We start from the raw sequence: 15149 nt of genomic DNA on the forward strand, positions 1-15149 counted from the left end.
ATGTATTCCCCTCATGGCTGATTTCAAACTACCAATGTAATATTACTGAGCATGTTGGGAAGAGATGCACATAGTATGTTCTCTAGAGCCTGTGCAAGCTGACTCTAGCACACCTCAGTGTGGGTCCCAATGACAGAAGTCTCCCCTTATTTGAACAAGAGTGATGGATAAAGGGGCCTCATATTCTATGCCAGGCTGTATGTGGGCAGTTCTTTTTACTAGTAAAATCATTTCATGTAGGTGAAATGTACGAGTATGTGGATGATCAATTTGCTCCAATGCCCAGCTTTTATTTTTTTTAATGTTTTTTATAACACAGTAAATTGCACATGTATATCTTGATAAAGTTTTACGCACATACATATTCATATAACCACTGCCCAGATTAAGATGCAAGTCATTTCCAACATCCTATCTCTAGTACTTCTCAGTCAATACCTGCCCCTCAGAGGTAACTCCTCCCCTGGCTTCTACAATAGCACTGTAAACAGGTTTTTCTCATTCTTGGAGTTCATATAAATGGTATCATACACGCACAGTTTTTTGTGTCTGGCTTATATTCATCATTACATCTGTGTGATTTATCCATGTCGTGTGTAAGAGTAGTTCATTTCTTTTCATTTCTGAGTAGTATTCCTAGTGGAGACTTTTAATAACCTTAACTTAGTAAAAGTTTTTTTGTGCTTCTCATGCCTGTTTTTGTCATTCACCTATGAAACTGTGGATCCTGAAGGTTGGCCCTTCTGGCCACATACTCAGTCCCATAATGCTCTGTTTATCCTTGGCCATGACTCATCCTCCACCACTTCTTCATCTCCCAAAACTTCTGCCATCCCCTTCAGAATCCCTTCTCCATTATTAGCCAACTTCCTCATATTCTCAACAATTCTTTTACAGCTTTCTTTCACCCCCAGTCTTAACTGAAACCTGGATGACACCTGTTGTCATCTGAATTTTATGTCCTCCTGAAATTCATATGTTGAAGCCCTAAACCCCAGTATGACTGTATTTGGAGATAGGGCCTCTGAGGAGGTGATAAAGGCTAATTGAGATCATAAGGATGAGGCCCTAATCTGATAGGGCTAGTGCCCTCATAAGAAGAGAAAGAGAGACTAGAGCTCTCTTTCTCTTCACCATGTGAGGACACAGCGAGAAGGTGGCCACCTGCAAGCAGGGATGAGAGTCCTTACCAGGAACTGAACCATTGGCATCTTGACCTTGGACTTCCCAGCCTCCAGTACCATAAGAAAATGAATTTTTGTTGTGTAAGCCACCCAGTCTATGATATTTTGTTATGGCAGCCTGAGCAGACTAAGACGACACCCAAGGACACCCTTTCTCCTAAGGCCCTTTCTGGCAGTTGTTGTTTATTCTCTTTTACTCCACTACATATAAGTATTTGGAATTTGATTCTGCCCTACTTTCAAGCTAATAAGTTAACTTGTTATTGTTTCATGGATGTTGGCAGAAGATATGAGATTCCTGAAACAGAGACAAAGAAGTTTATTACTCACAGCACAGCAAGTAGCAAAAGCAGCACGTCTTAGTGCCCCACCTTCCCAAGTCCCACAGGGGCAATGTGGAAGAGCCCTGTAGGTGCTGTGCATACAGTGAGTTTATGCTGCATCTGAGTAACACAAGCATTGGGGAATCCACCTCTTTCATAGAAGGCAATATGCAAGGTCTTTGTCCTAGAGAGAGATATTACTTCATTCTTCAAGGTTGCTTGCTGCACACTCAACGTTGAGAAATAGTCCAAAAAACAAACAAAATAGAATGAGCCTCATAGATACAGAGAACAAATTGATGGTTACCAGATGGGAAGGAGATTGGGGGTTTAGTGAAAAAGATGAAGGGATTAAGAAGTACAAATTGGCAGTTATAAAAATAGTCATTGGGATGCAAAGTACAGCATAGGGAATATAGTCAATAATATTGTAATAACTATGTATGGTGTCAGATGGGTTCTAGACTTATCGGGGTGATCACTTTGTAAATTATATAAATATCTAATCCGTATGTTGTACACCGGAAACTAATAGAATATTGTGTATCAACTGTAATTGAAAAATTTTCTTAAATTACGGAAAAAGAAATAGTCCAGGCAGAGTGATCAGGGCTTTATGATCTTGGCATGCCCAGTAAAAGTGAGCAGTACTGCACAGGGGCTATGGCAGCTTGCTTCTCCCAACAATTGGCTCTACATATTCTTGGCTGAACTTGAATATTCACATGGATATGACACTCCATCCGCCACTCTGATTTATCTGATCATCAGAGGCTGAGACTAAATCTGTTCAATCTGTCTCATACACAATTTAATTAAGGCCACTATGAATAGAACTTTGAACAGCAAAATGAGACCAACCTGAAGTGTTGGCTTCAACCATGTCAGTCAACCCGCACTCAGTTACCTGTGAATAAGTTTCAAGGGGATCAGTAGATCTTATTTCAGACAGCCAGGATAGAGTCTAAAGCCAGGTTATTATCCATTAAAATTCTCACAATTGAGTTTTAGACTACTCTGCTGATCTTTGCTGTCATTGCCAGTAATTATAGGAGGCAACAGATGGGCCGAAAAGCAATCCCCATCCCTAATGGAGAGACAGTTCATGGCCCACATGCAAATGTACACTCTGAAAGGTCACATACAAACACACACTTGTCACTCCAGTTCAAGATTTGGTGCTAAATCTGATTTGCGTCACCAGGACACTGGTTTGGCTAAGCCACATGGGCAGTGTTACTAAACAGTTGCAGCCTTGGTGGCCATATATGAACCAAGGCCATTCAGGTGACAGGAAAAGTATGTGCATTTGCACCAGTCAGATTGAAACAGGGTTGTGCTGAATGGTGTGTATAAACAAGTATGGGGGTGGGTAAGGTTCCATATTCAAGAGCTGCCATCGATGGCATAGGGCAGGGGTCAGCAAACTTGAGACAGAAGAGCCCCCAGGGGTCGGCAAACTGGCTTGCGAGCCACATGTGGCTCTTAGGGTTATGTACATGTGGCTCTGAAGTAAAATTGAAAATGAAGAGAAACTATCATAGTTTCATTTATAAAATTTTAAAAGGGTATTATCCACATAATGGTGATTTCATTTGTTTTATAGCTCTTGCAGAACTTTGAGGGACAGGATTGGCTCTTCCAGGGGTCGGCAGACTTTTGAGATGGAATGTACCCAAAGAGCCACATGTGCCTCGCAAGCTGCGGTTTGCCGACCCCTGGATAGGGCACAAATGAGATAGGCCACGCCCACATGAGTTCTTCTGTTTCTATAGCATAAGGACAGGATGACAAACCCAGAGTGGTCAGGTTGCCAGCTGCAGCTTGACTCAGATGAACTAGGTGATGGTTTTGTTGACCATACTGCTGGATTGAGGGGACAAAGAGAACATTAACCACCTCCCTCCTTGCACCTGCTGACATCTAAGGTATTTTCTCACCAGGCCTACACACCCACGAAAGCAGTGTATCCCATTCCAGTAGCTATAGTGTCACGTCCTGCGTGGCAAGGGCAAATGGGACACGAGAGGGGCGATGCAGATTGAATAAAGAGACAGAGACAGATGTAAGATTTAAGAGCGAGACCAAGGGACCCAGTCTTCAGATCAAGACTGAGCCCCGAATCGGGTCAACGCAAGGCTTTTATTAAGATTTTTCAAAGAAGTAAACTGCTGAATTGTGAATCATTAACTGTGTATACGTAGGTGCCTTAAGGCTTGTTCCCATTACCTAACCCCATTGTACTCCAACAAATACTATGTCTTCATACATCACTGCACAGCCACAGGACACTCTATTACATGTCCTCCCAGGGGAGACAACTGATATCATTCCATCAGGTCTCAGTTTTCCGAGACGCCCCCTGAGAGAGCTTTACAGATATCATTCCATCCGGCCTCAGTTTTCCGAGACACTCTCTTGACTACAGGGTATGAGGCTAATGCAGAGGGGGTGGTCGTGGGATTGGCTGTAAGGCAACACTATAGCTTCACCTTTTCGCCAGTCTTTTCCTAACTCATATCCTGATCTTTCATCTGGAGGGGTCAGGTATGAGTGGGACAAAATTTACAGAGACCTATTATATCTCCCACCTTGGCCTGTGTGGGCCAGCGTAGGGGGACTTGGCAAGCAGTGTGCTCATCCAAGTGCTCATCACTTTTATGACCTAGACCAGGGGTCGGCAAACTGCAGTTCGCGAATCACATGTGGCTCTTTGGGTACGTTCTGTCTCAAAAGTTTGCCGACCCCTGGAAGAGCCAATCCTGTCTCTCACAACATTTTAAAAATTATTCGAGAGCCATAAATATATTCTTACATAATCACCATTACGTGAATAATATCCTTTAAAAATTTTATAAATGAAACTATGATAGTTCTATTTTCATTTTCAATTTTACGTCAGAGCCACATGTATGTACCCAAAGAGCCGCATGTGGCTCGCGAGCCGCAGTTTGCTGACCTCTGATGACTCTTCCGTCTCAAAAGTTTGCATGAGTCAAATCCATCAGGAGAATCCAGGCAGCTAAACCAGAATTAAGTTTGAACCCTGTAGGCTCCCTTTGCCAGGCTAAAACCTGGAGGGTGTGCCAACTTGGCTGGTCTGGGGTTATTGTTGGGGGATGGGAGGATGGAAGCACAATGCCCAGAAATAGTCAAAATCCTAAATCTTCAGAATAAGTCTTTATAACCTTCTACTTCTTTTGTCCTGATAATTACCCAGGACATTGCTGAGAAGAGATAATTCTTGTTTGGGGACAGCTGCATTCAATGACCTCACTGCCTCACCAAGGTGTGTTGATCAAAAGGAAAAAAGGGAGGCAATCAGAAGCTTTTTTGGTTTATTTTTGAAGAGGCCATTCCAGTGCTCAATAATACGGGATGCCTGGGAGCATGGCATGGCCACCATATACCTTGACTATTGGCTCATTGTTGGGTGGCTTTACAACAAAGGTTACATCATTGTCAGACTGTAGATGGCCTGAAATGCCAAAAACTTGACATGGTTTAGTTACAAGGGCCAAAATGGTGTGCCAGAGTGTCCTGGTCAGACTAGGATAGCAACACTATAACTTGAAAATGTGCTCCCAGCAGTAAGGCACCAGTGACAGTCCAGAGAGGGAGTCAAAGGACTGAGGTAGCCAATCATCCAGGAGCAGGTGGGAGCAATGCTTGTGCAATGTGGCCTCTATAATGTAAGACAAACAGCTATACTCTCAGGAGGTGTCACAAGGCTGGTATGTAGCGGTGGCTTCCACATCAGAAACATACAACTCTTTATTTCGTGCCCAGTCCTTATGGTGGATGTGTTGCCATAATTGGTACAATGATCTGGGGGTGGTGGTGGTGGTGGTTATATGGTCAGTGCAGGATGGATCAGAAGCTTGATTCCAGTTGCTCTTATTAGATGGGACTTTACCACAAGCGTCTCCATGATGACCCAGGCTGTGTGATTGGCAGCTGAATTTGTTTCTACAGTTTGCAGCTCCATAGAAGGATGTCTGCCCATCTTGCAGACAAGACAGCTAGGCCCTTGACAACAGCACAAAAGGCAGTAAAAATGTACCAAGTTTCATCAGGGAAGGTGTTGGCCAGGACTATTAGCACTGTCTTGAGTTCTGCCCATGGAGCAGAACGACCACACCTGCTTTTTTGATTCTGCATAGCTGGCGCTGAAGTTGAACGCGGACACCATCAGGTGTCAGCATAGTCAAACCCTCAGACAACCAGGCAGGAACACTTAGGGGACCCTCTGTGAATTGAAGGCCCTCCTGAGCTAGTTTTTTTTTAGGTGACGAACTGAGGAATGAAGTTTTCCCAAATGGATTGCTGCCACTCTTTCTTGTAAAACCCAGACGTTAGGGCTAGGCCAGCTGTGTTGTTGAACATAGCATTTCCATCTCACTAGTAAGGCCTTTTGTACCCTTCCCTTGATAACCACTAAATCCAAGTTGATGCATCCCAAAATGGGGATGTCAGGTTGGAGGGTCACAGGACCTGTATGGGTCAGTAACAAGTTTAGGTTCCTTTTAAAAAGGGATGTACTTGGTAACTGTGTCCAGCAGGAGGCGGTGTTGTGCAGGAAACCGGCTACTGAGTGATTGCAGCCATTGAGTCTGTCTTGCCCTTTTATATCTCTTCTCTCCGAAGCCTATAGTTTCTTCTGGACCATCCCAGAGGGTTCAGGAATCACCTCTGTACACGTGGTAGTCTTTGAATGGGCGAATCCCCTCTGACACTCATGGATATTCACAGTACAAGCCTGTACAAAAACATCAATACCAGTTGTGCTTTCAGCAGTGGCAGCCCCAATGACAATACAGTATATTGAATTGGCCCACAGGACCCACCTACAAGGCCACTTTAATTTCCCTTTCCCACTGCAAACTTTGCTCAAAGTCCATCAGTTGAAATTGGGTGATTTTCTTACCTTATGGGAAAACACAAGGAGTTTAGTGTATGCAGATCAGGAGTTATGGCAATAGCTGCAGGAGATCATGCTATTCCAGAGGGGAGAGCAGGGAGAGCTGAGTGGCGGGGGAGGCTAGCCCATGGGGGAGCAGCTGGGAGGTGTTTATTTTCTCTTGGCCTCTGGCTTCGGGGTTGGCATGCCACTGTCTCCTCCCCTGTGTGCCTCCAGTGTCAATCCAGACAGCACCCGAGCCCAGGGCTACTTGCAATCCTTGGTGCCTCCCGCCACCCCTGCCTGAATCCATCCACTAGGTAAGGACTAGGTAAGATGGTGACATGGGTGCTTGGGTCCTAGAGAGCTATAAACATTTGAGGCCCTCACCTTGACAAAGTTCCCAGCACACTCCTCTTTTTCATCAAAGCAGCTGAAGGGTGGCATAGTATGAAGAGAGAGCATTGGAGAACCAGAGGGCGAGACCAGGTCTGTGATAGTAAGGCTTTGGTTCACTTTGGGTTTGAATGACCACCTGTGGGCCTCAACCCAATAAACTGGTAATGCTTTTGGTTCACCTAAAGCTCTATTGCAAACATCCTGTCTGATACCATTTACTTTAGCTTTCAGGACCCTTTGATTCAGCAGCCACTCCCATGCTGCCTTTTGGGTGGGGCTGTGGGGCTTACTGCCCCATTGTCATAGCATCCTTTCCACCTCCTGCATGGAGGAGTGAGCAGGAACAAAGCACCATTCAGGCAGTTTGTTTTCATCCTGCCTCTCACTGCTGTCCTCATTAACGGGTAGGACAGTGTGAGAGAGACCCTCCTGCTAGCCACCCTTGCCCTGACACCCACCATTTGGTTGAGAGGTTTCACTAACATACGCTAGGAGTCTTTTCATATCCCCTGACCTGGCCTATAGGGTCCTCGTCCTTCCTGTTTCAGAAAGTCATGCCGCTGTCAGCATCCCATTCTCATTGCCAATACTATCAGGGTCTGGCATTTGAATTTATTCTGCTGATAAGCCTCTTACTATTTCATTGACCCTGGCCAAGATGAAGCTCCCGGGTCAGAGACAAAGGATTTTTTTCTTCATGGCACAGCAAGCAGCATAGCATAATGTTTACATTGGCTCCCTTTCCTCCAAGTCCCACAGGGGCAACATGGAGGGCCCAGGAGATGCTGTGCATGTAGTAGGTTTGTGTTGCATCTGGGGAACATGGAGTTTGGGGAAACCACCTCTTTTACAATAGGAAATAAGCAAGCCTGCTCTTTGTCTGAGAGGGAGATATTACCTCATCCCTCAAGGTTGCTCACTCCAAATACAAGTCTGAGAAATGGCGTGGGCAAAGAGCAGCCAGGGCCTTGCATTCTTGGAACATCCAACAAGAATGTGCAGGGACACTCAGGGCTCATGGCCGATCATGTCTCCCAAGCGTTCCTACCTCATGTCCACTTCGGGCCATGCCAGTTTCTCTCTTTTTTTTTAATTGGGAAATTGGGGGAGGGGAACAGCGCTGGGGGATTGGGGAGGGGAACAGACAATTTGTTGTCGTTTTTTTTTGTTCTTCAGTCTAGTTGTGGAGGACGTCACTTCACTGGCCCATGTTGGTATCATCATTGCGCTCTTCCCGGGTGAGGCAGATCAGTCACTGCAGCCTAGCTCCAGGTTGAGCTGTTGTTCAGCATCTTAGCTGTAGAGGGCAGTGTCACTGGCCCTCATGTGGGATCCGAACAGGGGCCCTGCTGCTCAGAGCTGGAGTCCCAAGCCAGCTCTTAACCAACGCGCCACTCGGCCGGCCCCAGTCTCTCTTTTTAAAGCCCTGTGTCTCAGTCCTGATGCTCAGACTAGATGATGGCAGCATAAACAAAGAAAAGAGAAATCCAAGCTCTTTTAAGATCACAGATGCAAACGACTTAAACGAATGTTAGCTGATCAAATAGAGAAGTATACTTAAAGAATAATATATTACAACCAAGCTGGCTTTTCTAATATATAAGGATGGCTCAACATTAAAAAGCTTATAATATATATTAATAGACTCAAGGGTAAATCTCATTCATTCAATTAGCAGATACATATGAGCTAGTAGTTGGCAAAAATGACAAAATCCCAGCCTTCATTGAACTTACATTCAGTTGAGAGACACAGGCAATAAACAAATAAATATATAACATGACACTTAGTAGTGACTAATATTGAGAAAATAAAAAGCTGGGTGAGGTGATATGTATTGCAACTTGACATGGTTTGACCTAATAAATATGTGGAAATTTAGTATTTGCTAAAGGTAGAATTTCTTAACTGGAGAAAAAGATAATAAACAATACTGAGGCAATTAGCTAACCCTTGAAAAAGATAAAGTTAGGTATTTATCTTTCACCTTTTACAAAACTACATTTCAGATAAATTAATGGCTTAAACCATATAAACACACAAAACCATTACAGCATTAGAAAAACATATTGGAGAATATGCTTATCATCTTAAGGGAGAGGAGGTTTTCTGAAAGAAAGCTAGAGCTTTGAATAAAAAGGTTGACACAGGGCCAGCCGAGTAGCTCAGCTGGTTAAGAGGTCACTTGGGAGCGCCAGCTCTGAGCAGCAGGGCTGCGGTTCGGATCCCACATTGAGAGCCAGTGACGCTTGCCCTCTACAGCAAAGATGATGAACAACAGCTTGACCTGGAGCTGGGCTGCTATGAGTCGCTGGCGACAGCGTAGGCTGCAGTGGGGTTGCAGTGGGCTGCCGTGAGCTACGTGAGTGGCTGGCAGCCAGTGTGAGCAGCCGGCAGCCGGTGTGAGGGCCGGCAGCTGGTGTGAGCTGCCCGGAGCCACTGTGAGTGGCCGACCAATGACTGGCAACCGATTGCATCACCCGGGAAGAGCACAATGATCATACAACATGGGCCAGTGAAGTGATGTCCTCCACAACTAGACTGAAGAGGAAAAGGACAGCAACCTGTCTGTTCCCCTTCCCCGATTCCCCAACGCTGTTCCCCTCTCCCCAATTCCCCAATAAAATCTTAAAAAAAAAAAAGTTGACACACCTCTGTATCACATGGGATGTAAGCAGAAATGGTGTGTGTGACTTATAGGAAGTGCCATTAAAGGGCTGGAGGCCTCTGCTCATTTCCTTCCCTGTCCTTCTTTCTGGTTGGAATACATACAGGATGGCCGGAGCTGGAATAACTGTCTTGGATCTTAAATGAACTAGTGAATGGAGGCTTTGCAAGGTAGACCAACAAGATAACAGAGTCTGAGCCTCTGACACTATGGAGGACCAGTCCAGCCCTGAGCCAACTATCACTGAACTTTTATGTGAGCAGAAAATGAACCCCTCTCTTGTTAGGGCTGTGGTTATGTTGTACGTTGTCACCCACCTCAGACCAATTACATCAAAAATCAAAATCTCTGGTGTTAGGCTCCATACCTATGTAGTTTTAAAAACTCCCCAAGTGAATCTAATGTGCAGCCAGAGTGTGAAGAATTAGTTTAAGCCAATCAGGATAAACCTCTTTCCATCTTTCCCAGTGTCCCTTGCAGTAGGAGTGGTCATGGACCTACTCCGGGCCTGTAATACCTAAGTGGAAATCTGCTGAGAGTGTTTCTGAGAAAGCTTTTACATTTCTGATAAGAAGGAGCAGATATGGCTGGGGCTGCTCTTTCGCTCCCTTTCCAGTTCTGAATGCAGAAATGATATCTGGAGCTGTAGCAGCCACATGGTGTATATGAGGCACCAAAGATGAGGATCTCAGACAACATGCTAAGGCTGGCAGAGTGGAAAGTTAGACAGCATCTCAGGAGGCACCTCCAAGCATCTAAGCCAATCCCTTACGTAACTCCTTACATTCAGAAGTGAGGGGAAAAACCCTAACAATCCTTATTTATTTAATGATTTTTTGTTTATTGCAGTGGAGCATATTCATAACTGAAACATACACATGGGCACAGGTGCTTTGAGGGGCACTTTGTAACATATATGATGTGTACAAAGAATATTGTACAGGCATGTACACAGCAATATTGCTGGTAATGACCCAAGCTAGAAACCACCTAAGCATCCATCAACTTGAGAAAGGCTCAAAAAATTTAGCAAATTCACATTATAAAATACTAAGCAGCAAAATAAAACAATGAGTCTGCTCATTCTTTAAGACATGGTATCTTAGATCTCTAAGACAGTGTTGAGTGAAAAAAGTAAATTATAGGACAGTAAGGATACAAAGTATGAAACTATTTATTTTGAAGCACATACCCACACACTAAAAATAATATTGTATAGTGTGTGTGTGTGCATGCATTGCATAAAATTTTTGAAGGAGATGACTGACTGTCTCTGGGGGGTTGGAGCTGTGGTTGGAGTGGTAAGAAACTTAGGCATTATTTATAATTTATAACATTTTTTAAAGAGATGAATGTAATAATTTATGCACTGTCTAGTTAAAAATACCCAAGCAAAATTTTATATTAGAACTAGCAGAGGTTCTACTTTTGGGGGGCTCCTCCCAGTCACTGATCTCACCTTTCTCAACTTCTGACTTTCTGGTCTCTCCTGCTCACCAAGAGAAGACTCTGGCATCTGGATCTTAGCCTTTCTCCTGCCTCAGCTGATGACTCTATCTTGGGTGACTCCCATGGTGACACATCTGTGACCCATCCAATATGGTGGGTCTGAGTCCTCCTCTGCAGGCATCTCCTCAAGGTCTTTTCAGCACCCACTCCCATAGTCCCATCTGGGACTTCATTATCATTGGCATCCACAAACACTGGTGGAGACACCCTCCTCTCCTCCGCTCCTATTTGCTCAGTGGATCCCACAAGCACTGCTCTTTGAATACTTTGGGACCTTTGAGCCTTTTCTCACCTGCATACCCATCAGATTTCTTCTGACTGCCTTCACTTCCCTCCCAATTCCATTTTGCCAACACTCTCAACTCCCTTGTACCTCTCTCTAGCAAAACACTTACTTTTGGATGAACCCAAGTGTTGGCTTTCTCCATGAAACCACGTACAATTATATCATGACCACCATCCCAACAGGGTCCTTAGTATTGCTCATAAATCCCTCTCCATTTCTCTCAGTTCTAAAACTTGCACCAGCCTTACTCACTACTCCTCACTGTACCTCATCTCCTCAAACATGCCTGCTCTCCTTACTGTGTCCCAGTACACGATGTTCCTTCTCACCTCCACAGGGTGGTAGCTGCCTCATCCAGATGCTCTTTGCCAGCTGGTGCATCCATTCTCCCAACTGCTTCACATGTTGGTTGTCAATTGTTCAGTTACCCATTTCTCTGGAGGGTTGTCCATGGCCAGATGAAGCCTCCAAGAGCCAGAGATGCCTGGAAGATTAGACCATGCAGGGCTGAAGTGGGGTTATTAAGCCTTGCCTCAAATCGGGACAACACCGAGGCAGCATTCATGATCCAGAGCTCCCCAGACAAAGCTGAGGCCAAATCTTGCTGAGCTTCCTCTCCTGTCTTCTTCTTAGGAAAGGCTTTTATTTATTTATTTTTTTAATTATTTTTTTTTTTAGCTGAGCCATCCTGCCACCTGTTGGCAGCTCAGTGGCTGCTCAGCTCGGGCCAGGAATCGAACCGCTGTTGCTCAGAGCTCGCACTTTTGAGCGAGCTCTTAACCAACTGAGCCACTCAGCCAGCTCAGGAAAGGCTTTTAAATGCATAAAATAAAACAAATAGGATTATAAAGGAAACTCATTATGCTGACATATAATACTAATAAAGCGACCTTGTAACATAGTACTATGTGTGCTGCTTTATTAATGCATTAAATAACAAAATTTAGCAGTGGGTCAAATAATATCAAAGTAAAGATGAGAGTAAGTGGCATTTTAGGATATCTGCCTAAACTGAAATGTGGTATGAAATATTATTTCTATTAGTGACAAAGTCAAGGGCACTACAGGTAGCACTGTAATTTCATTCTACATTCATAATGAAAGGAAAGGCTAAATTTCCGTTAGAAATTAGTGAGAATAAAGATGTAGCTTTTGGATTTTCTCCATCCAAGTTCATGATACTGATTTTGTATTCACGGACACCTGGAGGCTCTGTGAACTCCGTTAGGACTCCTGTACTAGAGGATTTGTAGGCCTTGGAAATACATTCAATCCACCCAGCCTGACACTGAACACTTATATATGCTTCACAACAGTTAGAAATAACAAGATGGTTTAATCTCCCTCCCCTGCCCAAGAGACTGGTTAAGGAATTTCCTCATTCTCAGGCAGTATCAGTGAGAGATGCTTTCATGGGAATTCAAAGGCCAGGAGAGCTCACCAACTCACAGGGAGAACACAATAACCTTCAGACAATGATGGTGTCATCTCCTCGGCTTGAGTCAATTAGTACCCTTCACTAGTTCCGAACGGTGAGCATCCTGATGACAGCTACATACTGTCATATCATTTAGCAGATATTGTTTGAGTGTCACTTGGGCTTAGGTCTGTACAGAATTTAGGTATGAAAATAGTGTTGTAGTTACCCTCAAGAAAACTAATATTTTCTGGGATAAAAATTAAGATTATTACCAGAGAATGGATCAAGATGGCACATCTCTCTTCTTTCCCACTCTAAATTTCCTAAAGTAACAGAAAATATAGTCTTTAGAAAGAATAAATTTCTCACTTTTTCTTTATCAGACAGAATGATATTTGAAGGAGAAAAATGGTGGTGGATTGGGCCAGCCAATTGGCTCAGTTGGTTAAGAGCTTGCTCAAGGGTGCGAGCTCTGAGCAACAGGGTTGCTGGTTCGATTCCCACATGGGCCAGTGAGCTGTGCCCAAGCTGAGCTGCCAACAGGTGGCAGGATGGCTCAGCTGGTGAGAGCATATGCTCCTAACAACAAGGTTGCATATTCGAGATGATGGGCTATGCTTGTCCACAACTAAAGACTGAACTCGGCACCTTGAGCTGAGCTGCCACCTGGGTGGCTCAGTGGATGGAGCCTGTGCTCTTAACAATAAGGCTGCTGGATCGACTGCCCCACCTGCAACTAATTGAACGCAGCACCTTGAGCTGAGCTGCGTGACTGGACTTGATTGAAGGACAACTAAGATTGAAGGACAACAACTTGGCTGTTCCCCTTCCCCTCAACACTGTTCCCCTTCCCCAAGTTGCCAACACTGTTCCCCTCCCCCAATTTCCCAATAAAATCTTTAAAAAAAATGGTGGTGGATGGCAATAGCACTGTAGAAGTAGGGACTAGGGAATCTATGAAAACAAGATGGTAATACTCTCTGGTTTTGACTTACTTCATGGGCTATATGAGTGGAGATAGAGGAGTATGTTATATTAATATTACACATTAATAAGTTACATTAACTATAATATTTATAACAGCCTTATAGTTAGTTACACAGCACTCCCTATTTGTTCAAGACTCTTAGAAATTTATTATCTGATCTTTAAATCTATAAATCTCTTCATTCCACTACTGTAGAGAATACCCTGTCTAAAGGAATGCAGAGACAGAGGCACAAAGCCTGTGCTTGGTTCCCCAAGATTAGAACCACTGCATTCCCTCCCTTGGGCTGGGAGAATGCCCTGCATCTTTTTAGAGGAATGGGGTATACAAATCACAGAGAACCTAGCTAGTGGTTCTTAAATTTCAATGTGTTATCATTTGGGGGAGCCTATTAAATATGTATTTTATGGGATCCCAATCCTGAGATTAGAATTCAGCAAGCCTGGGGTGGGACTCATAAGTCTGCATTTTAAACAAGTGCCTCTGGTTCAAAACCACACTACCAGAATACTGGCTTAGGCAAATCCTCCTGTCATTTTGTTTTTAGGCATGTCACTTACAAACAGCGTGTGACTAGAATTTTAGAAACCAGTCTGAAATTCCCCTTTAGTCACACTTACATGCTGGAAGTAAGTTGTCTCTATTTATAGTCCTGCTCAGGGGAGTTCAGGCCTGGGACACACTCTTAGACAAACAAACGTCTGAGCAAAAACCACCACCACACAGGAAAAAACAATGAGGAAACTTGAATAATGCCGAATAACTGGCAAGGCTAGGATATTGAAGGAGAAACCAGACTCACATCTTCTCCCATGGACTGTGTTGTGTTAACACCTTTAGTGCCTGCCTTATGAATGATCAGCGAGTACTGGTTGAAAGAAAAACATGTAGACACAAAAACATTAAGATAGTTACCCCAGTTTGTGTCTCAGTTGTTATTAAACTTAGGTCTTCGGCGGTAAACATGAAAACTCATATTCCCTTTTAATGTTATTTTGAAGTTTCAGCATAAATGAAACATGGTGACTGAAAATAAAGCAATAAACAAAGTGGTTGTACGTCCCGTCAGCCGCCAGGGGAGTGGGTGAGTAGAAGAGGATGAAAGAGAAGGAAGGAGAGCAGTGGGCGCCGGCGTTGATTGAAGGAAAAGGAACCGTCCAGCAACCCAGAACCGACCGGAAGTCAGGGTGCGGGGCAGCTCAGGCTTGTGGCGTCATTTCCCTCGCGACTTCCTGCAGAGAACATGGCGGCTCTCAGCTGTGCCCGCTGGCTGACCCGAGTGAGGCCCGGGGGCGGGTCGGGCCGGGGGCGGGCAGGGGACCAGCGGGTTTGTACCGCGTTCACTGTAGTATTCAGGGTCTGGGGATTCCAGACCCGACCTTACAGGCTTGTGTGTCTCTGCCGCAGGCGCTGGTCGCAGCCCCGAACCCCGGGGCATGGAGGAGCGTTTGTACCTCGGCGGTGGCGCACGC

The 15149-nt window shown here is 44.5% G+C and overlaps 1 long non-coding RNA gene across 1 annotated transcript; it reads right to left on the minus strand.

Moving 5' to 3' along the window:
• Positions 1-4432: 4432 nt before the first annotated feature.
• On the minus strand, positions 4433-14683 carry LOC109384447 (uncharacterized). Its single transcript, XR_002124402.1, has 3 exons — positions 14593-14683; positions 11599-11753; positions 4433-6266 (listed from the first exon to the last, which is right to left on the minus strand). It is a non-coding gene; the product is annotated as an uncharacterized LOC109384447 (long non-coding RNA).
• Positions 14684-15149: the final 466 nt, after the last annotated feature.

This window comes from Hipposideros armiger, unplaced genomic scaffold (assembly GCF_001890085.2).
Source record: "Hipposideros armiger isolate ML-2016 unplaced genomic scaffold, ASM189008v1 scaffold_94, whole genome shotgun sequence".
In the NCBI taxonomy this organism is placed as follows: Eukaryota; Metazoa; Chordata; class Mammalia; order Chiroptera; family Hipposideridae; genus Hipposideros; species Hipposideros armiger.